Source organism: Rhododendron vialii, chromosome 7a (genome assembly GCF_030253575.1).
Source record: "Rhododendron vialii isolate Sample 1 chromosome 7a, ASM3025357v1".
In the NCBI taxonomy this organism is placed as follows: Eukaryota; Viridiplantae; Streptophyta; class Magnoliopsida; order Ericales; family Ericaceae; genus Rhododendron; species Rhododendron vialii.
This window is the reverse complement of record NC_080563.1, coordinates 16,102,761-16,113,178: the sequence shown is the minus strand read 5'-3', so window position 1 is coordinate 16,113,178 and position 10,418 is coordinate 16,102,761.

The following is a 10,418-nucleotide window of genomic DNA, read 5'->3' as shown; positions in this document are numbered from 1 at the left end:
CCCTCGCCAGTCTCTATGCTTTAGCTCCATGAGTTATTCTTATGTTTTATACGCAGATGTATATCTGTGACAATGACATTAGCTAAAGTAGAGACTCTAAAAACAGCCAGCCCTGCACGTATCAGATAGGATATAGGAAGGGTTTGAGAAGTTTAATCTTTCTCTATCTCCTTTCTACTCTAGGGAAAAATGTTCTGTTGAAGATACTATTGATGATGATTTAAAAGCGGATTGCTCAAATTCAACTGCGAAAGTGCACATGATGTAGTAACTTCGCTTGTTTATATGCCTTGTGCGGATCAACTAGAGCCACTGGAGCACGAGAAAAGCAACCTCTTAAAGGGCTTTTAGAATTGGTCATCCTTGTTTCCTTTCTCTCTTTCCTTTAATTTCATAGTATGTGTATGTGCTGTTACATATTGCTTTCTGTGAAAATAATAGTTAAAAAAGGTAATGATTGGGGCTATTATTTTGTGATGAATGATACCCAATTAGTTGTTACAACTTTTTCATTTTCTCTCAGGTTGTGTGCAGACTTGGAATGAACGTAAAGTTTTCCCAAATGGTGTTTCACTTCTGGGTATAATGTTTCACTTCCATCATGTATAATGTTCAGTTTCAACAAAGGGATAAGAAGGGTGTAGACGCCCCAATCTGGGCTTCCAAATTAGTTTACTTTCGATTTTTGATTCTCCGATGATGAAACGGATCAAGAACACCTCAGGAATATAAGTGTTTGACACCCTTTTGAACCTAACCAAGTCAGAGCCACTTCAAAAGCCAAAAATCCTACTGGCATGCGTTGGTTGAGAGCCCGTGCGCGCAAATCAACTTGACAGGTGTTGGTCAATGGTCAAAGCTTGACCGTTGACCAATGCATGAGTAGGTGGTACACGCGCGACAGAATGACACCAGCGCGCGCTGGTCAAACTGCCAGGTGGTGGTCAACAGTCAAAATTTGACCGTTGACCCTTGTGCCAGGGCACAACTCTCGCGTGCCAGACTGACTCCCGCGCGCGCCAGACTTACTCCCGCGCGCGCTAGACTAACTTCATCTCGCGCCGGAGCGCAATGCCTGTTCCCACCAACTTTTCTTGAGGTGGAAACTTGGCCACCAATGCAACCTCAACCAGCCTCATGGACTGGCTGAATCCCTCTTTTTGCAGCCCATATCTATCTTCCTCTCTCCCTATAAATACCCCCATGGTTCATCTATTTAAAGGGTTCAAGTTTTTCAAAGGGTTACAAATTTAAAGGTTCAAGTGTTCCAAAAAATACCAAGTATCAAGTTCCAAGTGATACAAAGCCTTAACCCTAATTCCAAGCAACACAAGTAACCTTGTTTTCTTGCTTCTATCACTCATACTCCTTCAAGAACATAGCTTGTTCTTCCACCCCAATCAACCTCACACTCAAAGATCAAGCACATTTCAAACCCAAAAACCAAAGGTACCTTTGTTCTGCTCTCTGTTCTGATCCCTGAGGGGGGTTGGCAGGGTCAAGGCTGGTAATCAATACCAGTCCTGACCCTAAAGCTGGCAAGGTTTCAAAAACCGTCATGGTTGGACCAGTGCGCGACGGTCCCACTCTCGCGCGCGACACTCCATTGTTGCACGCGTTGGACTGCGTGGGGATTGGTTTCCTACTATTCTATGTCATCTTGTACATTTAGATCATTATTAAGCATGAAAATAACCAGTTTACTGCTTTCCTTTGTTAGAAATGCTAGCTGTAGTTCGATATGTATTTCTGCTGTTATGGAGTACCACTGGGACCTTTCTGGACATACCTTAGAACCCAGAAACGTGTAAACCAAGCACCGATCTGGTTCAGTCCTGCTTGTGCCAGGACGTGACAATCACGCGCCAGAGTGCAACCATTGCGCGCCAAACTGCCTCTAACCAGTGAGTGGCCTTGCACAGGTAACTTGGCCTTAGGCCGTTATTTTGTCCCAACACTGTTTATGGGGTGTTTTGTTAAATTATAGGGCTTTTCAGCCTTTTAACTGTATATTAGAACTGCTTATCAACTGTTTGGTTTGTTCTGGGTGTGCACTGGTCCTTCTAGAGCCCAGAAGAGGGTAAAAATAGAGGCTGTGAGCAAAGCAAACTCACGCGCACTTGTGTGGTATTCGCGCGCGCAGGTTGTAATCACATGCAGTGATCCGCGTGGATTGGATTAGTGCATGTAGATTCCTTCTTGTACACGTCAATTCAATACAATGCGTCGGGTTTGCTCTGTTAAATAGAACCTGGCCTTTATCCTATTTACTAACTGCTCATCCATGCTATCTATCACATCCTGCAAACATGTTACAGCTTTAAATCCCCATTAAATTGTTCCCCCGCCCTAATTGGCTAAAGAATTGATTAATCAAACAGAATCGCAAATATTTTTGCAAATGCCTAAGTAGAGACCGATCTCTGGATTAAGCGAGAAGGGTGCTTTAAAACCCTTTCCCTCTCGTAACCTGGCTCCCGAACCCAGATATGGTTATGACGGACTGGTGCCTTCACATTTTTCAAATCAAACAGCGTAGCAAGCGTTTCAAGTTCGGTTCCTTGGGTGTCGGACCTTCAAACCCAAGTGGCGACTCTGAATTGAGCGCTTGTCTGCCAAAAAACGCGCTCATTGATCCGCCTTTTTCGGGGCACGTTGCCCACAAAGGGATGGATGATCTGATAAAAGGTACTATGTTGCAAATTTTTCAGAGGCAAAAGCGCAAGGCAAGGCGCTTGACCCTCCATGGGGCGAGGCGTACGCCCCGAGGCATTGAGGTTTAAGCCTTTTGATTTTTTATTTTTTGAATATTAAATTAATAAAATAACTTTAAAAATACAAAAAATATGCAATCCATAAAAGATAGATTAATACAAAACGATAACATAAAGTTTATCAGTTAATGACTTATTATTACCTTATCCATTAATAACTAATTGAGAAACTCTATAACATCACTTTATTAGTTATTAACCTTTTATCTTATTAACTTAGTATTTTGAAAATTATCAATGCCAAATCAGCTCTCTAACGTTTTCCCCCACTATTTAAGTCCACGTTAGCAAATTTAGTTTGCAATTTGACAAAATTAGATGTAAGAATAGTTTAGGGGTAAAATTGAAGTTAGTATCTGTGTCTATTAGACATGGAGTGTAAAGTTTGGGGGTATTTTGAAAATTTTCCTTGAAAGATGCAAATAAACTATCAATGAAGTTGAGACTTTTTTTCTTTTTAGTCTCCACTCCACTACATGCGTTAGACTTTTTCTTTAAAATGAGGGTTTTGAATTTCTCTTTTCAAACTTTCAGTTGTAATATTATTTTTCATAATCATTTGGTTGAGTTTTTGTTTGAGCGATTTACTCTGGGCAATTATTGGCAAGTGGTGTCTGAAATGTTCTGCTTTGGTTTTCCATTTTAAGTAGTGTTCAATGAGCTGCATGAGTGGTATACTTGTGTTAGTTCTCTCTCCTTTCTGTTCCTTTTTCACTACAACAAATTTGATTTTTGGCGACAAGAATTGGCGACACACCCAAAAATACGTTGCCGTTGGGTATGTATTGGCGACACACTTTGATGTCGCCAATAATTTTCACATTCGGCGACAAGGATTGGCGACACAACAAAAATGTGTCGCCATTGGATGTGTATTGGCGACACATTTTGATGTCGCCAAAAGTCTTCACATTCGGCGACGCAAGCTGCGTCGCCATTGGGTATGTATTGGCGACACAGTTTGATGTCGCGAATAGTCTTCACATTCGGCGACGTAAATCGCGTTGCCAAAGGGAAAATTTTTTGGCGGGATATTTGGCGCCAACAATCTTCGCAATTGGTGACGCGAAGTGCATCGCCGTTGGGTATGAAATTTTTCATCGGTACAAAAATTCATTATTAGAATGATATATTACGTTCGATTAAATATGTAACGCTAAGAGATTTACTTCATTTTTTTGGCAGGAATGATTTGATCGTCTTATGTAAAAGATAGACGGTTCCGATTTTAAAAAATAGTTCATGTGGCCCTCAAGTTGTGCACTATAGGATTTTAATACCTCTGGAACTACCGAATATGTTACGATCATGTAGTGGCCGAGATCAGATTATCACCAATTTTAACGAGAATGATATAATTGATAAGACATTAAATTCTAACGTTTTAGATTGACCATTCGAAAAAATGAGTCAGCAATTAACTACGTACCATTAGAATCTATACATTCAATTTACTTGTTTCTAAACCAATGTCTTATGCTATAGTCTAATGTACAGTAGCCAGATGACCGCAACACAACCATGACGATCGATACCGTTCATTTTGTTGTGGTTAGTGTTTTAATCATTCACGAATTTTTTTTGGTCTATCAGGTTTTGAAAGCCCCCTCGATGGGACGCTACGTCCGATCAAGTATGTAATGATAAGAGATTTACTTCATTCTTGACAAAAATGGTTTAATCCTTCTTATTTATAAGATAGACGGTTCCAATTAAAAAAAATAGTTCAAGCGGCTCTCAAGTTGTACACTGTAGGACTTTATGCCTCATGAACCATCAAATGTGTTACGATCATATAGTTGCTGACATCTGATTATCACCAATTTTGACGAGAATGATATAATTGATAAGACGTTAAATGCTGAAAGTTTAGATCGATCATTTAAAAAAGAAGAAGCTGTCCGCTACCTTTAAAAGGTATACATTGAATTTATTTATTTCTGAACCAAGGTCTTATGCTAATCATTATTGTAAATTTTTGGGTCTATTCAATTTTGAAAGGCCCTTCATCGGGTCGTAGATTCTTTATTAGAATATGGTATTTTACGTCTGATCAAGTATGTAATGATAAGAAATTTAAAAAAATCTAGTGAACCCGTGAAATTAATACATAGATATAGTATCTACTCACTCCATCCCAATTTAAATGTTCCCTATGAATTTTTGTGCATTTTCACTTTAATTTGGTGTAAGAAAATAAAATAATAATAAATAAAAATATTTTTTTGGGGTTTGAAAATGAACGAAAATCCGTAGTAGACATTTAAATTGGGACGAATAGAGCAGAAGAAATTAACAATTGCAAAAAGAAAATTATTAAAATACAGTAACATAAAACGACGTTGTTTCGAGAAGACCCAGTCTTTTTCGGTCCAAAATACTAAAATTGCTTCATCCAATTTGAATTTTGATAAGCATGAAAGTTGTTAGCCCTTTGTGTTATTGTTCAAACCCAATTTGAATTACTTCAATCACAATTATGAGTACGAGGTTATACCCGAAATACTACATAAATTAACTCTGATTGAAGGTAATTAAAATTGGGTTTGAACAATAACACAAAGGGCAACAATTTTTATGTTATATCAAAATTGCTAATTTTAATGTTTAAAGGTTCAAAATCACGTTTGATTCAACTTTAATCACTATTTTAATGTTAATATATACTATATATATTAGACGTTTCAAATATATAATGAAAAGTATGTGTAGTGCAATTGGTCGTAGCTTTGAGCGTAGAGGCTTTTGTAGTCGGATGACTTGGGTTCAAAACCCAGGAGGTGCAAGAAAATTGTCTTTTTTCGTCAAGTAACTTTTTGGCGACGCAACAACTGGTGTCGCCAATAGGTTTTGGCGACGCAAAACACGTCGTCGAAGGTGTAATATGTTTCCCACATCAACCATACTTTCGCTAACGCAAAGTGCGTTGCCAAATCTCCTGCCTTTTGGCGACGGAGGTGTTCGCGTCGACAAATAGTATTGCCGACATAGCAACGCCGACGGCATGCCGACACAAGGACTTGCATCGCCAAAACCCTTTGCCGACGTACTATTGTGCGTCTGTGACGACCCGAATTTTTACATTGCCTCAAAATTAATACATCTCCAATAATTACAAGTCCTCGAGATAAATTACATGGTGGACCTAAAAACCTCCAAAATGATACATATTTCTCAAGCTAAATCTTTCAAATACTCCAACTCGGTTCCCCACTTACTTGCTCTGCACCTGAAAAATATAAAACGCCCGGGTAGTATATGCAATATGAGGACAATAACATGGCTAGCAATAAGAATATGCTCAATAAACGAGTATAACAAATCAAGTAGGATCATTCTGAACGTTTTCATTTGTAGCCTTATATCCGGCTCATCTCAGTAACATGCCAAGCACTACCCAGGTCAAAACTCTGTATTGGGCACATGGGCCCCATAAACATTCTGGACTCCCCGTGGGGCAGTCCATCGTACAACTTTCATAACTCTGTGACCCGGTGGGCTTAAACATATACCAATCTGTTCTATGGCTTTCAGCCAAATACTTTCTGTGTCACGATACAAGAAGTGACAATAACTGAATCAATAAGCTTAGACATCAAATGAGTATAAATATGAGAGAATCAAAGAACACTCTTTGCAAAGAGATTTAGCTTGGAATGTATTGCACACTACCCGGTACCTTAAAATTATGATCGGAACCGTTAAACATGTGACGCAAAGATCTCAGTCAAAATTGATTGCCATGCACCCACAACCGGAAACCTCACTTTCTTAAAGCCTACATGATCAGTTGATTTTCCACATGTTTTTAATAGTTTGCTGATCAAAATCTAATGACCTCAAGAAAATCCTATGTTGTACGTATATATATGGACAAAGATCACACTGAATAATTTATCTTGGTCCTATTTTTTCTTTACCAACCAAACGTACCAGTAGGTTTCCTAACTCTAAACCATGAGTTCATGACTCTAGAATAAAAAATTCTCTCCCTGGGCTCTCTCTCTTGGTGCAACTACAACAAAAGTGAACAAGAGATTATGTTGATTTATATTGGCTTGGGAGTATGATGTGTCAATGGTGGATATTAGCTAGGTGTCAAGGTGAAGTCAAAGGCAAGTTTACTGAGTCACCTCTTCCAGCCACATGTCCAAAACAATATAGTAGCTCCCATAATTCTTCCACCTAATGCCAAAAATTTGACACCTCAATAGTTCCATGTCTTGCCACTTGTACATATACGTGCATATTGCCATGCCTCTATTTTCTTATTCTTTTCTTTTTTTCAAACGGCATAAGCACAAATAATTACTAAGTAATACTCTCTTTTTTTTAAATCTAAAAATAATGATTATTTTAACCACCAAAATATGGGTCGTTACAGCGTCGCCATAACCGAATTTTGTTGTAGTAATTGAAAACACCCATTTGCCGAATCGTGATCGATGTAGTTTTAAATGCTAAATTCCAACAGTTGATTTAACGAATAAGGCCATCATGGTAATTCTAATTTGTTGCTTTCATCCTACTTTTTGACAGCAAGGAAGGCTTAAGTGGTGCTACAATGTCTCAAATAAGAAGCTTCTATTTTTTCACCAATGGTGGCAAGGATTTGTATATCAATTTTAACGAACCAAACAGGTAGTTCAAGTTGACAAAATTTATTCACATTTTGATATGTTGACTTTTTCGTGTTAAAACTAGATGGAAGTAAATGTGATTTTTATATAACTAATTTATGTCGTGAATTTAAAGGCCTTTTGTTTGTGGCATTTGGTGTGGTAATCTAAAGATGTTTGGTCTTAAATTCCAATTGGAATATCTGCGTTATATACTGTGTCAAGACGAGGGTGTACTTGTCATTTCCCTCTGTTTTGTTGCACTGTTCAGTTGAATTCCAAATTACTTTAAGGGGTTTGTTTACTTGAGTTTGCCGTTTGCGTCTCAAAACTCCTTCCTTTCCACTTTTTTTGTCCTTTAGTGTGATGATATGTTGGTAATCTTGGCTGACGGTGGGCAACACATGCGCAGATCGAGAGTGACTCCTGCTTTTCTCTCTCTCTCTCTCTCTCTCTCTCTCTCGCCTTCATCATCTGCGACAATGTTTTAAAAACTGGACCAGGCTGGCCAGTTCAATTGGTTGGCCCGTCAACCGGTCTCTCATCCAGTTCGATTACACCTATGAACCGGCTTAAATCAAAAATCAGCTTCAATAGTGAGAACCGTTCCAAACTAGCGGTTGAACTGCTGAACCGTTAGGACAACCGAATATACAGCTTATAAACCTCAGGAGGAAAACAAAGGAAAAGAAAAAAAGAAAAAATACCTATGCGAAATGGCTACATGAAGCTAAATATAACACTACCAGTTGTTTCTGCCCATCTAAGAAGAGGGATAGGAAACAATAAGAGGAAAATGGCATAGATTGGGATACATTGAAACAAAATAGCATCTGCAACTATAATCCAGAATTGGATGGTTGGAATCCACCTTGGACTACATTGATTTGAACCGGATGGTCTTTGGAAGATGGCACACTAAGGTAGAACCGGGCCCAATTTGTGGCCGCCCAAACTGAAGAACCTTCCTGCCAAACACTTGGCATCACAACTTGACCACTCCGTACCGAGTTAGAGAAGAATACGATGGCCTCACAAGAGGAGGATATGGACAACATGAACGATAATAAACAGAAATAGAGGATATAGACAACATGAATGATAATAAACAGAAATAGAGACTACGATAATTTCCATGGACAACCCCCAATGGATAGGACAAAAACCAACAGTGAGAATGGACCAGCACAAATGGTGGATCCGGGCATACCATCCTGGAACAAATGGGCATGACGGATGACGCCAATTGCTAAGCTTTAACGACCTGTAGGACGCGGGACTGTAGAAATGGTAACAAAATCTGTCCCCACTGTAGAAATGGAATCAAGGGACATCCACCCATGATTAGGCAGTCAACATAACCGAATTAGACGTACACAAACCCGAAAATTCTATGGACACCCCCCAATAGATAGGAACCAGACAATAACCTGATGGGTACACCACAAACCCATAGATTCACACATGAAATGCTGTAACACCTACTTAAAAACAGGAATTGCCGCAACACTATAAGTATATTCAGCTATATCATAATCTCGAATAGCCTATCATCATTTTTGTTTTAGAGGACATTCACATATTTTGATTCATTCTTTATGTACATGATGTGAGTTGTCCTCCTTAAGTTATTTTCGTTATGTTTTGCTGTAAGAGAACCTGAATATCTTAGAGTTTAAACAGCATATGCTGTGCGTGGTATTTTATGAATGCAAGTTTTTGTTACTCCCAATCTCCATGTAAGATTTCAGCTGGCAGGCAGAGAAAGTATGTGAACATTCGTCTCCATGGCACTTAAGCCTAATGGCATCCTCTCTCTCTCTCTCTCTCTCTCTCTCTCTCTCTCTCTCTCTCTCTCTCTCTCTCTCTCAGCGTCTGTTGTCCTTTACCATGCTTGTGGCCTGGGATTTTTCGTATCTTTTTTTCCCTTGGATTTTACCACTACAAGTTAGCGATCACGGTTGAAAATTTTAGTGGTATCATATGTTTTAATTTCTTTATGTACTCTTTTTCTGGTCCCTACTTTTTCTCATACTAACAAGAGTGATGAAATGTCAGGGTTCCCGCCCCCCCCCCCCCCTTCTCTTTTGTTTCATTGCAAACAAGACCGCTTTTGGTAAATTTAAGTGGTCTTTTTTTTTTTTTCCTCATAATGTTTTATTAACTAAAGACAGTTCTTACGAGAGAGGGGTTGGACCGGGGAGCATGCTATGTGCCTAGGACACAGAGGATGTTCGGCCTATGGGTATTGTCGTGGGCTTATGACTGTGATCTAAATCACTCATTTTGTTCAATTCGTCTTGTATCAGTACAAACATGAACAAAATTTAAATTTTTCTAAAAGAAAATTGCTTCAACTTTGTGAATGAACTTCAGGAAATTTGTATTTTGTTTATCTGGGTTCTGATATTCGACCAGTCTCATTTCTGGCTTGGATGATAAGCTTGACGAGCTGATCAAATTGAACGATCTAAATCTTACTCCGGCCTGGGATGCGACCCATTTGAAGGGCTTCCCTAGAGCATCACCACAAGGGCAGCAACGCATGAAGCTATGCAAGGAGATAATTTCGTTCATGTTTGGAATAGTTGATCTTTATACTTAGTGTCCTTTTTGTGCAATACTACAGCAAAGCGTTAAGGGTTTTTGGGTTTTTGCTTGTTAAAAGGAGGACTGCGTCTTTCAGTTCTTTCCACCCTATTTTTGATCTTGCAAATAGTTGCATAATACTTCACCTTCTTTATCTGTTGTTCAAGTTCGATTTTGTTTTTGCCTAGATAAAATAGATTACAACATCTTCAATCTCTAATGGTGGTGGGAGTCCCTAAGTATCCAAGGTGGTATCTGAGATTAAAGAGGTTGGATTCCTCAAGAGAGCACGCGAAACAAAAGCTTGCATTGGATGAATAGAAATAGAGAAGCGGTTGATTCCAACTTTTTTAGAATTAGAAGCTAAAATAGATTGGATATTGCCCATACGAGAATGTTGGTAGCAAACCAAATTTTAGGGACCAAGTCTCATTTT